Raw genomic sequence first — 19,100 nt, forward strand, 5'->3', positions numbered from 1 at the left:
AGGCTCTAGGTGCGCGGGCTTCATTAGTTGTGGCATATGGGTTCAGTAGTTGCGGCACGCAGGCCCTAGAGTGGGCATGCTTCAGTAGTTGCAGTGTGTAGGCTCAGTAGTTGTGGCTTGTGGGCTCTAGAGCGCAGGCTTGGTAGTTGTGGCACACAGGCTTAGTTGCCCCGCGGCACATGGGATCTTCCTGGATCAGGGATTGAACCTATGTCCCCTGAGTTGGCAGATGGATTCTTAACCACTGCGCCACCAGGAAAGTCCCAGTACACTGTCTTTATTACTGTACCTTTAAAGTAAATTTTTAAATCAGGAAGTGTGAATCCTCCAATGAGTCTCCTAATCTTTTTCAAGATAATTTTGTCTATTTGGGGTTCCTTACATTCCATATGAATTTTAAAATCGGCCTGTCCATTTATGCAAAAAATGCAGTTGGAATTTTGATAGGGTTTGCATTGAATTTGTAGGTCAATTTGAGGAGTATTTCCATCTTAAAAATATTATGCCTTCCACTCATGAATACAGGATATTGTTCCTTTTATTTAGGCCTTCTATAACTTCTTTCAGTAATATTTTATAGTCTTCAGTGTAGGGGTTAAACTTATTCCTAAGTAGGTTATTCTTTTTGATGGCATTATAAATTGAATTGTTTCCTCGACTTCATTTTTTAATTGTTTACTGCTAGTATATAGAAACACAACTGATTTTCTACATCGATCTTGTATCCTGTAACTTTGCTTAACTTATTAGTGTTAATATATTTTTTCTGGATTTGTTGTCATTTTCTATATATAAGACCATGCCATCTGCAAATAGGGATTGTTTTTACTTCTTCCCTTCTAACAGGTATGCCTTTTCTATACTTTTCTTGCCTAATTTCCTTGGTTAGAACTTCCAGTATAATTTTGAATGGAAGTGTTAAGAGCTGACATTCTTGACTAGTTTATGGTATTAGAGGGAAATCTTTAAGTCTTTGATTATTAAATATGATGTTAGCTGTGGGTTTTTCATAGATATCTTTCATTAGGTTGAGGAAGTTCCCTTCTATTCCAAGTTTGTTAGTGTTTTTATCTTGAAAGGGAGTTGCATTTTCCCAAATACTTTTTCTGAATCTATTGAGATGATCAGTTTTTTCTTTAATTTCTTAATACGTATTACATTGATTCAATTTTGTATGTTGAACCAACCTTGCATTCCTGAGATAAATCCCACATGGTTATGGTGTATAATCCTTTTAATATGCTGCTGAATTCAGTTTGCTGGTATTTTGTTGAGAATTTTTCCATCTATATTCACAGGGGATAATGGTCTTTAGTTTTCCTTTTATATGTTTTGTTTGTCTGCCTTTGGTATTAGGATAGTACTGGCGTCACAGAATAAGTTAGGAAGTATTCTCTTCTATTCTATTTTTTAGAAGAGTTTGACAAGGATTGCTATTAGTTCTTCTTTAAATGTTTGGTTGAATTCACCCGTGAAATCATCTGGTCATAACTTTTCTATGTTGGAAATTTTTTGATTACTAAGTCAATCCTTTTACTTGTTATTGGCCTTTTCAGGTTTTCTATTTCTGCTTGAATGAGTTTTGGCAGTTTGTGTATTTCTAGGAATTTGTCCATTTCATTTATCTACTTTGTTGCCATATAATTTGTTGACATACAATTATTCATAGTAATTTTTTGAATCCTTTTCTTTCTTTAAATTCAGTAGTAAGAGCCCCTCTTTCAGTTCTGATTTTAGTAATTTCTTTCTTTCTTGTTCAGCCTATCTAAAGGTTTGCCAATTTTGTTGATCTTTTCAAAGAACCAACTTTTGGCTTACGGATTTCCTGAATTGTTTTTCTATTCTCTATTTTGTTTATCTCCACTCTAATATCTATTATTTCATTTCTTTTTCTTGCTTTGGGTTTAGTTTGCTGTTCTTTTCTAGTTCCTTAATGTGGAAAGTCAGGTTATTGAGTTGAGATTTCTCTTATTTTAATGTAGGCATTACATTATAAATTTCTTACTGAGCACTGCTTTGAAATGCTCTGTTTCTGTTTTGATTTATCTCAAAGAATTTTCTAATTTTTCTTGTAGTTTCTTCTCTCTAACCCATTGGTTATTTAGAACTCTGTTGTTTAATTTCCACATATTTTTGAAGACTCCAAATTTCCATTTTATGTTTGTTTTTTTTTTTAATTTTGTTTTTTTGCGGTACGCAGCCCTCTCACTGTTGTGGCTTCTCCCGTTGCGGAGCACAGGCTCCGGACGCGCAGGCTCAGCGGCCATGGCTCACAGGCCCAGCTGCTCTGCGGCATGTGGGATCCTCCTGGACTGGGGCATGAACCCGTGTCCCCTACATCGGCAGGTGGACTCCCAACCACTGCACCACCAAGGAAGCCCCAAATTTCCATTTTATATTGATTTATAATTTCATTCCATTGTGATCTGAGGATATAGCTTTGCATGATTTCAACATTTCAAAATTTGTTGAGGCTAGTTTTGTGGCCTAACATATGGTCTACTCTGGAAAATGTTCCATGTGCACTGGAGAAAGATGTGTACTTTGCTGTTGTTGAGTAGAGTGTTCTATAGAGGTTCAACTGATTTTTTACAAAAGTAAAGAAGTAATCCAGTAGAGAAAGCAAAGTCTTTTCAATAAATGGTGAAGGAAAAACTGGATGTCCATTCAGAAAATAAAAAAATTAAGAAAAAAAATTAATCTCTACCCTTCCCTTACACAATACACCTAAATTAATTCAAGATAGATAATAAGCTTAATGTAAAAGCTAAAACTTTAAAACTTATAGTAGAAAATATAAAATAATAGTTTTCTGTGACTTGGGGGTAGGCAAAATTTTCTTAGACAAGTCACAGAACACAATAACCATAAAAGAAAAAATGAATATTAGACTTCATTGCAATAAAAACTTCTGTTCATCAATTGACACAATTAAGACAATAAATAGACAAGACATAGACTAGGATAAAACATTCACAAAAATATATGTGTCTGGCAGAAAATTGGTATTCAGGATGTATAAAGAACTTCCACAAGCCAATAATAAACAAATTCACAAAAATATTTGAACAAATATTCTACATAGGAAGATATACAAATGGCTATGAGCACATGGAAATGTGCTAACATCATCAGGAAAACGCAAATTAAAGCCATAATGAGATACTACCACTATAAACTAGTTAACATGGCTAAAACTAAAAAGACTGACACCACCAAATGTTGGCAAGTCTGTGAAGCAACAGAGACCCTCACATACTGTTGGTGGCCTGTAAAAAGTGCTTTAATCATTTTGGGAAAATGGTCTGGTAGTTTCTTATCAAAGTAAATATACACTGACCTTAGATCCCAGAAATTCTACTCCTAGGTATTTACCTAAGAAAAACTAAAACATATATCTACAAAAAGATTTATACAAGAATGTTCATACGTGCTTTATTCATAATATTCTCAAACTGGAAATGGCTCAGATGTCTGTCAACAGGAGAATGGTTAAATAAACTGTGATGTATTTGTAAAATGTAATAGAGCACAATAATAGAAAATAATGGACTACGGGTATACCCAATGGCTTGGATGAATCTTTAAAGCATTATGCTCAGTGAAAAAGTTCTTAGAAAAATCAGTTCATAGTGTAGACTCTATGATTACACTTATATGAAGCTCTAGAACAGGAAAAATTAATCTATAGTGAAAAAAATCAGAATGTGATTGTCTCTGGATGATAGAGGTGGAAACTGTCTAGGAAGAGGCACGAAGAACTTCCTGGAGTGACGGTACTTTTCTACATATCAATAGAGGTTTGGTAACATAGGTGATTAGATTTGTCAAAATTCACAGAACAGTATACTGAAGATTTATACATTCATTGTATACAATGAATTTTATCTTTACTAGGAACTATAAAAGAAACTGAACTCCAGTTAATAATGTTTATGCTGCAATTTACTTTGAAATGTATCAGAAATGAGATGAATTAAGGTATGAATAGAAGTATGGATAGAGAGACACATATATGATAAAGCAAATAAGGTAAAATGTTAACTGTAGAATCTAGGTAATATATGAGTGGCCACAGTACAATTCTTTCAACTTTTCTGTATGTTTGAAAAACTTTCATAATAACATATTAAGATGTGTCTAATAAAAGTAAATAAAATAATGATTCTCATAAAGACCATTTCTATGAATTCAGGTGTTTTATCAGATAGTATTTCTTAGCAATAATTTAAGCCTTTTGAATAAGATAAACCTATTATTTCAGGTTTTAAAAGATGCTTTTTAACGTCAAGGATAAAAGTTAGGATGTCTTACAAAGACCAGAGTGTGGTGCAAATAACATTACCACCAAGAATTTGACGTTTTCCATCACTTGATTTTCTACACTCATCAGATAATGTGAACCATAAGGACGTGCAGACATACTTTCCAAAATCAAATGTAACGAGAGCAAAATTGGGAATCCATTTGCTGCCATCTCTCAAGTTGAAATAGTCAACCTTCTGGCTTTTGAATGTGATATGCTCATTGATTTAGCATCTGACTGAATGATGAAAGTAGTTTTCAGTGGGAAATCTCTTCATAATTTCTATGTCCATATTCAATCCAGAGCCATTTGTCAGAATCACCAAAAACTTGCTGCCATTCCTGACAACCTGTGACTGTAAATTTGGATTTACTAATATAGTGAATAGAAAGAGCAAAAGAGAAATTGACTGGATACAGAACATGGCCTATGGCTCAAGTTATCTGTCAGATATTAATACAGTCTTGGCCCAGGTTCTCTAGAAAGCAGAGCCTAAGGCCAAAGATAATCTGTTAACATTTCATTGGGAAATACAATTCCAGGGAATTAAGAGTGAGGGAAATGGGAATTAATTAAGGGAAGGGGAGAGATCAAATACAGGGGAGCGCATTACTGAGGTGGCCAAATTCCATAATACAGATCAGTTGTTCATTCTTAGAGAGGGATCATCATTGAGGCCATATGAAACATACATGTTTCAGAACAACCCTGGGCAGGGGAAGGTAAAGAGGGATGGAAGTGGGAGAAAGGTTGACAAATTTATCTCCTGGTTCCCTTTTGATTTCCTCCTCCAGTGTTTGAGGTCCATTTAAAAGGTGGCAACTCTCCTTTGGCCAAAGTCTCCATGGGTCCATTGCAACAAGTACACAGGTGTGGCGTCCTCTCCTTATCAGTTGACAACATACACAGGGGCTCCTTAAGCATGCATTTGGTGGCAGCGCCTAGGCTTTATAATCTTGAGAATGGAGTGAGCTATGGCTAAAGCAACTTTGGTCAGGAGGTAAGGCAAATAGCCACTGTAAGTGGGATTGGGTAGATCTGGGGAAGTTCATAGTAGGCCTGGTACAGATAAGTTGGTGATGGATTGTAAACAATACACACTTGACATAAAAGGGACTGACATAAAAATATCATTAATGTTTTAGTTTGAAAATGTTAATATTTTATTATAAAAATTATGATAAATCTTTTAAAAATTAACCTAGGGGCTTCCCTGGTGGCGCAGTGGTTGAGAGTCTGCCTGCCAATGCAGGGGACGCAGGTTCATGCCCTGGTCTGGGAGGATCCCACATGCCGCGGAGCGGCTGGGCCTGTGAGCCATGGCCGCTGAGCCTGCGCGTCTGTAGCCTGTGCTTCGCAGCGGGAGAGGCCATGGCAGTGAGAGGCCCGCATACCACACACACACAAAAAAAGTTAACCTAAAATTAGTTGTCTTTACGTAGACATAAAGAATAGCCTTTAAGTGGTATTTGGTGGGCAGATATTGGAGAAATTGAGTTCTATACTGAGGTCCTTCATGTTTAGTATGGAAGAATTCATGTCATTTAGTTCACTGTATTGTGAGTATCGCAAGGTATTTTTTCCATTATTTAGTCATGTGTACTTTATAACTGTTTCAAGAGGAACAAAACCAATAATAGTGACCAAAATTATAAAATAAAGTATGTAACCTTGTAATAATAGAAATACTCCATAATAGAAAACTTAGGGTTCATTAGTTTCACTCACATTTTTATTTTTCCTGTGTGCAATTCAGTGTTCTTTTTGTCTATCTGATAATTGAAATCTTTGTTTAATTCTGCAAAATTTCAGCTAACATCTCTTCAACACTGCTTTCTGCAGTTCTGTCCTTTGTTTCTTGAACTTCTAATATATATTACAGTTTCTTATTCTATTATCTGTAATTCCTAAATTCTCTTTCATATTTTTTTCTTTCTCTCTCCATTCTGCAATCTTGATAAATTCCTCAGTATTATCTTTCCAATCATCAATTCTCTTTTCAACTGTGTTGGTCAGTGTGGTGTTTATTCTGTCTTGTGAGTTCTTACTTTCCATGGCTATATTTTTCATTTCTAGGATTTCTATTTGGTTGCTTTAATAGTCCTCTGTAACTTCTTTACTATATTTATGATTGTCATTGCTTCCTTAATCTCTTTATAGACCTTAAACATATTTATCTTGAAAATGCTTTCAGAATCCTTTTTTATATGTATTTCTTCAAAGTCAAATTATTTTGGTTGATGAGGTATCTTTTGCACCTCAGTTTTCCACATTAGCTTTGACATTTTGCAGGCAAGTTCATTTGTGTGAAAGTTTTGTTATGTTTTTCTCCCTGATCTCAGTCTTCTCTATTGGACTTTTTGTTTTTTTCCTGGTTGCCTTCATAGAGGCCCTCAGTGTAGAGTCCCTCGTTCAGAAACAGGTTTCATACTTGTAACCCCTAAATTCTTGTCCCATGGGACTAGATCTTTAATTACTCAGCTATTCAGCAGACCCACATAAGAGTTTAAACCTTTTCAACCTCAGTTCACTGAGACAGCCCTACTCTAGAACCTTTTTCACAAAGTGAGTCTAAATATGATCTGTCACCATGAATAGCTGTGTTTGATTCCTTTCTCCTGGAATGAAGCCTGGCTGCCATTTTATGCTTCTATGCTGGAAGCAGAATAGAAGATCAAGGTTTCAGATGCCACTTGCCTTTAGGTGTTTCTGATCTACATAAATGTTTGTCTACTTTTTCAGTGACAGAGCTTTTAAAATTACTTCAGTGGAAATATATTATTAGGCACTGTTATGCATTTGGAGTATGAATGTGCAAGTTCTGTGATCACACATCTCAACATATTGAGTGAAATTCAAAACTGTGACATAAAGTAGCATCATTCTGATCTGGAACATGTTAGATTATTAGAAATGTGATTTATGTATTAAATCTTTTAAAGATGCAATACTTTTTAAATATGAAATGAACTTTTAGGATTAAGTCCAGAGGAAGTAATTAGGCATGTGCAAAAAATTTGCCCTCTATGATATTCATCACAGCATTACTTATAAACTAACAAACAAATAAAAAAGAAACAACCTAAGTGATCAACAATAGAAAATTTTAGGAACAATACATGCACATGAGGAATTTTCACATAGTTATTAAAACAGTTTACAAACAGTTCATTTAGTAGCATCCCATGTGTGCATATGTGTATTTAATGAAAGGGAATACAGCCAAACATTGACAGTAGTAATCATAAGAGGGTGAAAATATGAGTGATTTAAATTTTTTTCTTTTTTAACTTGCCTGTGTGTTATTTTTGTTTTTAACTAATTCTAAAGTTTCTCAAGTTGGACACTTTGTTATCTGAGTTTTCATTTCTTATCTGAAAAATAACACTAAATTCTTCATAACATTATTATAGGATTAAATGAGATAATTTATGTTCATCAAGTCTGCATTTCTTTTGAATCTTGGAAAAGTGACTTAGCTTCTTTACAGTTCTGTTTCCTTATATGTAAAAGAGGAATAATTATACTATACTAAAAATCATAGGATGGTCAAACGGATGGAATTCTGTGATTAGTACAGTATCATGGTAGTCAATACTACTGCTGTTGCTGCTGCTATTACTTTTGCTGTTTTGTTTTTGCTATTGTTTTTAGCCCCTTCAATGCCTCTCCTTAACAGCCTTACTGGTCCTAACTCTCATTTTCTCAGGGATATGTTTGAGCATTGAACTGTTAATTGACGGTAATAACTGAATGTGCCTCTTCTCCTGATAATATATTTATAACAGGAATACCTACTATCATTAATATAAAAAATTAAGAACTTTAACCATTAATACCACTACTTCTTGGCGAAGGGCAGGAGGAGAGAAATTTGGAGCCTATGAACCTTGGGGCAACCCCATCAGATTGTGTGCCCTTCCTGGGCTGAGGAAGGATGCCCGGGATAACATTCGGAGATTTTATGACTTGCACAATGTATTCAAGTACCAAAAGCTGACAAGTCCTTATAAGGCTAGTAAATTAGACATAATAATGAATTATAACTGAATAACGAAAGCAAACAATAACTCTGTTGTATAATACCTCATTACATTATGAAAGAATTTATGTTCAATCATGCCAGGAACTTTTGTGTAAAGGAAAACAGGGTTGACTAGTAGGTGTTTCCTATCCTTGGGAATGAATATTTAAGACAGTCTCCACGATGTAACTATGAACCCAGGAGATGTGGAATTGTATCTTAAAAAGCATACGAGGCTTCCTTGTTGGATCCATAAAAAATAAAAAGATATACTTTCAAAAGTGTCATAATGCACAGGTGGGACTTCCAGGTTTGCAGAACAATGGTAAACACCTGATTATAAATCTTTTTTTTCCTCCTTTCCCCCCAAACATAAAATCAACAAAGAGAACAAGTAAAACTACTCAAAAACACACACTTTCTGCATTGCTAGGAGAAAGAAAACTCTACCACCTTCAAATTAACTGTGAGTAGGAAAATAAATTCCAACAGGGATCTTGCTGTCCATCCACTGCTGCAAGACTGCAGATGCAGAGTGGGTGAGGAGAAGCTTAAAAGACTCTGATTAAAAAAAAGCAGAGGAGAGTGGACAACTTAGAGGAAGCTCTGACAAAATCACCTGGAAAAACAGAAAGTATGACAGTAAATGATGAAATATGAACACAAATAAGGGCTTGGTCATTCAAAGCCCAGGCTATGGGGAAGGGGCTTAAGAGTGTGCAGAACCAGAAGTGTCAGCTTTGAAGAAATGGTGCTTCTGGAGGAGAAGCAGATAAATATAGAGAAGGTGGTATCCCGAGGTAATAATGCAGTGATGAAAAAGAAGGAAATAAGAGAAAAATTAAAGATTCTTAAGAAGTGAAGGGAAACTAAATGTGAAATTCTTTCCCCTCCTCTGCCCACCAACAAAATCATCATTAAAAGAACCTTCCCCAAAGAATACAGAGCTGACAGAGAAAGTTGCTCTCTAACTAGGAAATCTAACCATGCAAGGGACAGGACTAATAAAAAAGCATACCATATCTACACAAAGTGACTGAAAAAAGTCAAATGATGTGAATAAAACTCTTCTGCTGCTGAAAAATCCCCCCACCCCAGAGAACCATAAATCTGAAGAAAACTTTAACACAGCATTCTAAATGGAATTAAATATCCTCAATCCAGACTGGGGTGGAGGGGACACCTTGAATCAGAAATATAAAAACTAAGAACCCAAATGGACAGAGAAAAGAAGAATTAAACATGATCTGATGGAACTCAGGAACAAAACAGATGAAAAAGACAAAATTATATCAGAAATAAAAACTTAATAAAGAGCAGTAAGGTAAACAGGTAAATAACCAAGAGAATGAAAGCAAGATTAAGAAAAAAGTAAAACAGGTTAGAGAGAAAGTGGTTGAAATGGAAGTCAGGCAAAGGAGATTGAGCATAAATATAATTGTGATCTGAAGAAGAAACCTGAAACAATAAATCAGGTGTAATATTTAATACTAAAATCTAAAAAAAAGCATTTCATAAATAAAAGAAGACCTGAATCAGGGCTCACTAGGTACTGTGGAGAATGATTTAGATATCTAAAAAATATTCTGGTAAAACGATTAGACTTTAAAGAAAAAGAAAACTCTTTAAGACCTCCAGGCAAAAAGATAAAATCGAATACAAAGGCAAGAGGATCAGAATGGCAACGTATTTCACAAAACTACCTACCAGGCAAGGCAACAGAGGACCAGCATTTTCAGTAAGCTTGAGGAAGAAAGTGCAAACCAAGGCTATCATATCCAGCTATACCCTCCTTCAACTATCAAGGCCACACGAAAATAGTTTTGAATGTGCTAGAACTCAGAGAATACTGGACATACATTCCATTCCTGTGGATTTAGAGCAGGGGTAAAAGCTATAGCTCACAGGTCAAAAAAATTTTTTAAATAAAGTTTTATTGGGGGACAGCCACACCCATTTGTCTACATATTGTGTATGGTTGCTTTTGTGATACAAGGGCAGAGTTGAGTAGTTATGATCAAGACCATATAGCTTACAAAGCCTAAAATACTATTTACTCTCTGTCCCTAATTTACAGAAAATGTTTACCAGTCTCTACTTTAGAGGATGCATATCATTCAACCAAAGGATAAATGACAAAACTTTGCAGAAGGATTGATGATGAATATTACATATATTTAGTTAAAGATCTAAGACTAGAATGAGAGTGGCATTGTGGGTTGAAGAATAATATGTTATCAATGGACCTAGCGAGTGTCATACAGAGTGAAGTAAGTCAGAAAGAGAAAAACAAATACCATATATTAATGCATATATGTGGAATCTAGAAAAAATGGTATAGATAATCTTATTTGCAAAGCAGAAATAGAGACACAGATGTAGAGAACAAATGTATGGATAACAAGGGTGAAGGGGGGTGGGAGGAATTGGGAGATTGGGATTGACACATATACACTATTGATACTATTTATAAAATAGATAACTAATGAGAACGTACTGTATAGCACAGGGAACTCGACTTAAAGCACTGTGGTGACCTAAATGGAAAGGAAATCCAAAAAACAGGGGATATAGGTATACGTATAGCTGATTCATTTTGCTGTACAGGAGAAACTAATACAACATTGTAAAGCAACTATACTCTAATAAAAATAAATTTTTAAAAAGAATAATATCATCCGATGTTCTAATAGAATAGAAAGAATTAAACTAAAAAGTGAGAGAAGGGAAAAAAAAACAGTGAACTTAAAGTAAGATCATCGAATTATATAGGTAATAGATGAGAGTTAACTAATACCATTATAATTGAGGAAGAGGTTAAGTAAGTAAAGAGGGAATTAAGAATAGTATAAAAAGTATTAATACAAATGTAGCCATTAAAATAAAAATATAGACCTACTTAAATACTACAATAAATGTTTTGAAAAAGCAAAGAGGTACCTCAAACAGAGAAAGACTCTTAGTAAATACAACATAATACATCCAATAATTAAAAGTAAGATGATATGAAAGCACTGACACCAAAGATTACATTAATGTAAATAAATATGAATAGACTTTTCTTGCTTATTAAAGAAAAAGGTTTTCAAATTTTCATATAAATTAAAAATCCAAATCTATGCTGCTTAAAAGAGCTTCATATAGTACTTGGCCTTAATAATAAGTTCCAAATTCATGCTATCTAGTGTTAATTACAGTTTATATGATCCTCCAATCTCTTATTTTCAATTCCAAACATATTTGAAAAGGTTTCTAACTCATCTGGCAGCAATAACTGACCTGATCTCAACTCATTTGATAAAAAAAACCTTGAGCTAAACTGATGAAAGGCTATTTATAGTCTTTATTTCTACTATATAGAGCGAATACTCATACATCTCACTATTGAAATATCAATGGGATTGATTATGGGGTGTTGCTTTCAGACACTACTGGGAGTTTTATATGATATATATATATTTTGTCACCATATGACCTTTCTAAAATCTGAATGATTCTGAATTCTGAAACATAATTTTCCCAAGGGCTCTCCATAATGGATTGTAGAATGCTGCTTCTTCTACTACTATCATTACTACTAGTTCTGCTAAGAAATCCCGCAAATAAGATCAGTCAGAGAAAGAGAGAATAATATATTGCAACATTTATTAATAGGAAAGAATTGGAAACAACTAAAACCTACAATAGGAAAACGATTACATAAAATACAGTCTACCAAACTGATAAAAATTTCTGTAGTTATTTGTGATGATTCTGTAACAACATAGAAAAAATACTTACACTACAATGTTAAGCAGAAAAAAACAGGATATAAAATTCTAAATAGGTCAGAAATTAAAATATACTACTCTTTTTAGTAATGCAAATGATATGGACTAAGGTGGCATATAGAAAAATAAAAACAAGTGATTTGTGGAAATGGTAAGATTTTAGGTAATTCTTTTCCTAATTTAAACAGGAAAATCTGCATGCTATTAACTATTTAGGAATTATCCAGGATGACACTGAATTTAAGGTTGCTTGAAAATCAAAAGGAGCTTTGTAGTGCTTAAGAATTTAGCAGTCTGAGAACCCTGCACATTTGATTGAGATTTATAATCAAGAATAGAAGGGTCATTTATTATGCTTTTGTTTCTTTTGCATTTGGTGACAGATCCAAAAAAATATTGCTGCGAGTCACGGAGTGTCCTGCCTAAGTTTTCTTCTAGGAGTTTCATGGTTTCTAGTCTTACATTTACGTCTTTAATCCATTTTAAGTTTACTTTTATATATGATGTGAGAAAATGTTCTAATTTCATTCTTTTATGTGTAGCTGTCCAGCACCACTTATTGAAGGGGCTGTCTTTCCCCATTGTATGTTTTTGGTTTCTTTGTCATAGATTAATTGACCTTAAGTGTGTGGGCTTATTTCTGGGCTCTCCATTCTGTTCCATTGATCTAGGTGTCTGATTTTGTTTTGTTTCGTTTTTGTTTTTGGTTTTTTTTGCCAGTACCATACTGTTTTGACTATGGTAGTTTTGTAGAATAGTCTGAAGTCAGGTAGCTTGATACCTCCAGCTCTGTTCTTCTTTCTCAAGATTGTTGTTGCTATTCAGGGTCTTTTGTATTTCTACAGAAATTTAAAAATTATTTGTTTTAGTTCTGTGAAAAATGCCATTGGTATTTTGATAGGGATTGCACTGAATATGTAGATTGTCTTGTGTAGTATGGTCTTTTTTAACAATATTAATTCTTCCAATCCATGAACACAGTATATCTTTCCATCTGTTTGTGTCATCTTCAGTTTTGTTCATCAGAGTCATAGTATTCTGAATTGAGGTTTTTTTACCTCCCTAGATTTACTCCTAGGTATTTTATTCTTTGTGATGTAATTGGAAACAGGATTATTTAGTTAGTTTCTGTTTCTGATAGTTCATTGTTAGTGTACAGAAATGCAACAGATTTCTGTATATTAATTTTGCAGCCAACACCCTTACTGAATTAACTGATGAGCTCTAGTAGTTTTTTGGATTTTCTATGTATAGTGTCATGTCATCTGCAAACAGTGACAGTTTCACTTCTTCCTTTCCAATTTGGATTCCCTTTATTTCTTTTTCTTGTGTGATTGCTGTGGCTAGGAATTAAAACACTATGTTGAATAAAAGTGGTGAGAGTGGGCATCGTTGTCTTGTTCCTGATCATAAAGGAAATGCTTTAAGCTTTTCTCTGTTGAGTATGATGTTAGCTCTGGGCTTATCATGTATGGCCTTTATTGTTTTGAAGTATGTTCCCTCTATGCCCAGAGTTTTCTATCATAAAGAGATGTGGAATTTTGTCAAAAGCTTTTCCTGCATCTACTGAGATAACCATATGATTTTTATTCTTCAATTTGTTAATGTGGTATATCACACTGATTGATTTGCAGACATTGAACCATCCTTGCATCCCTGGGATAAACCCCATTTGATCATGGTGTAAAATCCTTCTAATGTATTGCTGGATTTGATTTGCTAATATTTTTTTGAGGATTTTTGCATCTATGTTCATTAGTGATATTTGTCTGTAATTTTCTTTTTTATGTGATATTTTTGTCTGGTTTTGGTATCATGGTGTTGCTGGTCTCATAGAATGAGTTTGGAAGCATTCTTTCCTCTGCAATTTTTTGGAATAGCTTGAGACAATAGGTATTAACTCTCTCTAAATGTTTGGTAGAATTTACCTGTGAAACCATCTGGTCCTGGATTTTTGTTTGTTGGAATTTTTTTTTTTTTCCATTGCTGATTCAATTTCGTTACTGGTAACTGGTCTGTTCACATTTTTTACTTCTTCCTCATTCAGTCTTCGGAGATCGTACATTCCTAGGAATTTGGTCATTTCTTCTAGGTTGTCCATTTTATTGGTATATAGTGGCTTATAGTAATTTATGATTCTTTGTATTTCTGTGGTATCAATTGTAACTTCTTTTTCATTTCTGATTTTATTGATTTGGGCTGTCTCTCTCTTTTTTTGATAAGTCTGACTAAAGTTTTATCAATTTTGTTTATCTTTTCAAAGACCTGGCTCTTAGTTTCATTGATCTTTTCCATGATTTTATTAAATTTAAATTCTATTGTTTGAATTAAACTTAAAAAAATTTTGCACAGCAAAGGAAACCATCAGCAAAATGAAAAGACAACCTACTGAATGGGAGAAAATATTTGCAAATGATATGACCACAAAATATATAAACAGCTCATACAACTCAATATCACAAAAACCAACAGCCTGATTTAAAAATGGGCAGAAGACCTGAAGAGACATTTTCCCAAAGAAGACATACAGATGGCTAACAGGCACATGAAAAGATGCTCAACACTGCTAATCATGAGAGAAAAGCAAGTCAAAACCAAGTGAGATATTACCTCACACCTGCCCGAATGGCCATCATCAAAAAGACCACAAATAACAAGTGTTGGTGAGGATGTGGAGAAAAGGAAACCCTTGTACACTGTTGGTGGGAATGTAAATTGGTGCAGCCACTGTGGAAAACAGTACGGAGGTTCCTCAAAAAACAAAAAATAGAACTACCACATGATCCAGAAACTCCACTCCTGGGTATGTATCCAAAGAAAATGAAAACACTAATTCAAAAAGATACATGCACCCCAACGTTTATAGCAGCATTATTTATGATAGCCAATATATGGAAGCAACCTATGTGTCCATCAACAGGTGAATGGATAAAGAAGATGTGGCGTACATATACAATGGAATACTACTCATTCATTAAAAAGAATAAAATTCTGCCATTTACAACAACATGGATGGATCTGGAGGGCATAATGCTTAGTGAAATAAGTCAGACAGAGAAAGACAAATATTGTATGTTATCACTTATACGTGGAATCTAAAAAATAAGACAAACTAGTGAATATAACAAAACAGAAACAGACTCACACAAATAGAGAACAAGCTAGTGGTTACCAGTGGGGAGAGGGAAGGGGGAGGGGATTAAGAGGTACAAATTACTATGTATAAAATAAATAAGCTACAAGGATATATTATACAGCACAGGGAATATAGCCAATATTCTATAATAACTTTACATGGAGTATAATCTATAAATATTTTGAATCACTATGTTGTACACCCGAAACTAATACTGTTAATCAACTATACTTCAATTTTTTTTTATATATACTTCAATTTTTAAAAATGATTAGAAGGGTCAATTCTATGTAAAAATCATAAAAGAAGATTTTTTACAGATCATAACTCTGTCAAAGTCTCTTAGTCTTCCTGGTCAATCCAACACTGGCACCATCAGACATGTCAATTCATATAATCACTGTGGTCACCATGCTCCAGGAATAGGCCTGTCCCTAACATTTGCTAGGCCTCCAGCAAGAATATAAATGGAGGCCCACATATAACAAGTCTAAATACTTAAAGGCATCAAATGTTTAACAGACAATTTAATCAATTATGTTTTGACAAATAATGATGGAACTTAAAAATATGTGAAAATTTATGGTTTTTGTATGACTAAAAATAAGAAAATTATTGAAGATAACTTAGTTTAATAATTACATATGCCTGAGGGATCTTTTGATGAGTTTTCAAGGCTTAGAAGAGTAATAAGATACTGACAAACACATTTAATAAATTAGGTATCAATTTCATACAATTTATTTTTCTGGCTTTTACACAAAATCATTTAATTATGTGTTATAATCAAGATTTTGATTGAAATTGTGTCCTATGATAGTCATGATCTAAAGGACTACAAAGATAAAATTATATTTGACCATACAAAATGAAATTGATGTCAAAAATGACAAAAGTGGGGCTTCCCTGGTGGCGCAGTGGTTGAGAATCTGCCTGCCAATGCAGGGGACACGGGTTCAAGCCCTGGTCTGGAAAGATCCCACATGCTGTGGAGCAACTAGGCCCGTGAGCCACAACTATTGAGCCTGTGCGTCTGGAGCTTGTGCTCCGCAACGAGAGAGGCCGGGACAGTGAGAGGCCCGTGCACCGCGATGAAGAGAGGCCCCTGCTCGCCGCAACTAGAGAAAGCCCTCGCACAGAAACGAAGACCCAACACAGCCAAAAATAATAATAAAAAATAAATTAATTAATTAAAAAAAAAAAGGCAGAAGTGGCATCCCAAAAATCCTTCCCTAACGTGGACCTCTGAGTCACAATGCCTATGGACTATAGACATCACAACGTACACAGTCTGGATATTGTACTACTGCCTTTCCACCCAGGCTGTCTGAGTCCCTCCAGGGCCCAGTGATGTGGGCTGGAGACTTCCCTACTTAGTTTACATCAGCTGTCTTTGAAGTGTTTCTCACCAGCCCAAGAAAAGCAGGAAACCAGTTTAGCATAGGGAAATAAACAGATGGACAGAGTCATTTATTTTGAGGGGAACTCTGTGCTGTTTGAATTAAAGTAATGAGCACTTTACGATGCAGTGAAGCTGTTTTTACATTTCATTTGAGTAATTCAAGATGTAAACAGAGCCCCATGGCAGATGAGCAGTTCCAAACTTCTTCAGCTTCTGAATATTCTAATAAAGGATTGGAGGAGGGAATATCTTCCCTCTCACAGAAGTTAATAATAATAGTAATAATAGCAATAGTAATAACATGATGATGCTCTCAACAATAGCATCTTCATATCAAGCATTATGATGTGCTCGATATGATGTGCCCATGTAAGACACTTCTGTATACATTATCTTTAATCCTCATCATACCTCTACAAGTTCCTACTTAAAGATGACAAAACTGAGTCCCAGAAATTGAGAAATCTGTTATGGTATCAGAGCTGGTAAATGGTGGAGCTGGGATCTGAACCCACTTCCCTGGGATTCTAAAACTCTTACTCTTTTGCTGCACCATAGACTGAGGAGGTTCTGCTGTCACCCATTCCTCCACTTTATTTATTTATTTTTAATAGATCTTTATTGGCGTATAATTGCTTCACAATACTGTGTTAGTTTCTGTTGTACACCAAAGTGAATCAGCCATATGCATACATATGTCCCCATAACCCCTCCCTCTGGAGCCTCCCTCCCATCCTTCCTATCCCACCTCTCTAGGTCATCACAAAGCACCGAGATGATCTCCCTGTGCTACGCTGCTGCTTCCCACTAGCTAACTATTTTACATTCGGTAGTATATATATGTCAATGCTACTCTCACTTAGCCCCAGCTACCCCCCCCACCCCATGTCCTCAAGTCCATTCTCTATGTTTACATCTTTACTCCTGCCCTGCCACTAAGTTCATCAGTATCATTTTTTTTTGTAGATTCCATATATATGCATTAGCGTACAGAATTTGTTTTTCTCTTTCTGACTTTCTTCACTCTGTATGACAGACTCTAGGTCCATCCACCTCACTACAAATAACTCAATTTCGTTTCTTTTATGGCTGAGTAATATTCCATTGTATATATGTGCCACATCTTCTTTATCCATTCATCTGTCAATGGACACTTAGGTTGCTTCCATGTCCTGGCTATTGTAAATAGTGCTGCAATGAACATTGTGCTACATGACTTTTTGAATTATGGTTTTCTGAGGGTATATGCCAAGTAGCAAGATTGCTGGGTCATATGGCAGTTCTATTTTTAGTTTTTTAAGGAACGTCCATACTGTTTTCCATAGTGGTTGTATCAATTTACATTCCCACCAACAGTGCAGGAGGGTTCCCTTTTCACCACACCCTTCCCAGCATTTACTGTTTCTAGATTTTTGATAATGGCCATTCTGACCAATGTGAGGGGATACCTCATTGTAGTTTTGATTTGCATTTCTCTAATAATTAGTGATGTTGAGCATCTTTTCATGTGCCTCTTGGCCATCTGTATGTCTTCCGTGGTGAAATGTCTATTTAGGTCTCCTGACCATTTTTTAGTTGGATTGTCTGTTTTTTTGATATTGAGCTCCATAAGCTGTTTGTGTATTTTGGAGATTAATCCTTTGTCTGTTGTTTCATTTGCCAATATTTTCTCCCATTCTGAGGGTTGTCTTTTTGTCTTGTTTATGGTTTCCTTTGCTGTGCAAAAGCTTTTAAGTTTAATTAAGTCCCATTTGTTTACTTTTGTTTTTATTTCCGTTACTCTAGGAGATGGATCAAAAATGATCTTGCTGTGGTTTATGTCAAAGAGTGTTTTTCCTATGTTTTCCTCTAAGACTTTTATAGTGTCTGGTCTTACATTTAGGTCTTTAATCCATTTGGATTTATTTTATTTATTTATTTATTTTTATTTATTTATTTTTGTGTATGGTGTTAGGTAATGTTCTAATTTCATTCTTTTACATGTAGCTGTCCAGTTTTCCCAGCACCACTTATTGAAGTGGCTATCTTTTCTCCATAGCATGTTCTTGCCTCCTTTGTTGTAAATTAGGCGACCATATGTGCATGGGTTTATCTCTGGGCTTTCTATCCTGTACCATTGATCTATATTTCTGCTTTTGTGCCAGTACCATATTGTCTTGATTACTGTAGCTTTGTAGTATAGTTTGAAGTCAGGTAGCCTGATTCCTCCAGCTCCATTTTTCTTTCTCAAGATTTGCTTTGGCTCTTTGGGGTATTTTGTGTTTCCATATGAATTGTAAATTTTTTGTTCTAATTCTGTGAAGAATGCCATTGGTAGTTTGATAGGGATTGCACTGAATCTGTAGATTGCTTTGGGTCATAGAGTCATTTTCACAATATTGATTCTTCCAATCCAAGAACATGGTATATTTCTCCATCTGTTTATGTCATCTTTGATTTCTTTCAGCAGTGCTTTAAAGTTT

The sequence above is a fragment of the Lagenorhynchus albirostris genome, chromosome 1 (assembly GCF_949774975.1).
Source record: "Lagenorhynchus albirostris chromosome 1, mLagAlb1.1, whole genome shotgun sequence".
NCBI classification, from domain to species: domain Eukaryota; kingdom Metazoa; phylum Chordata; class Mammalia; order Artiodactyla; family Delphinidae; genus Lagenorhynchus; species Lagenorhynchus albirostris.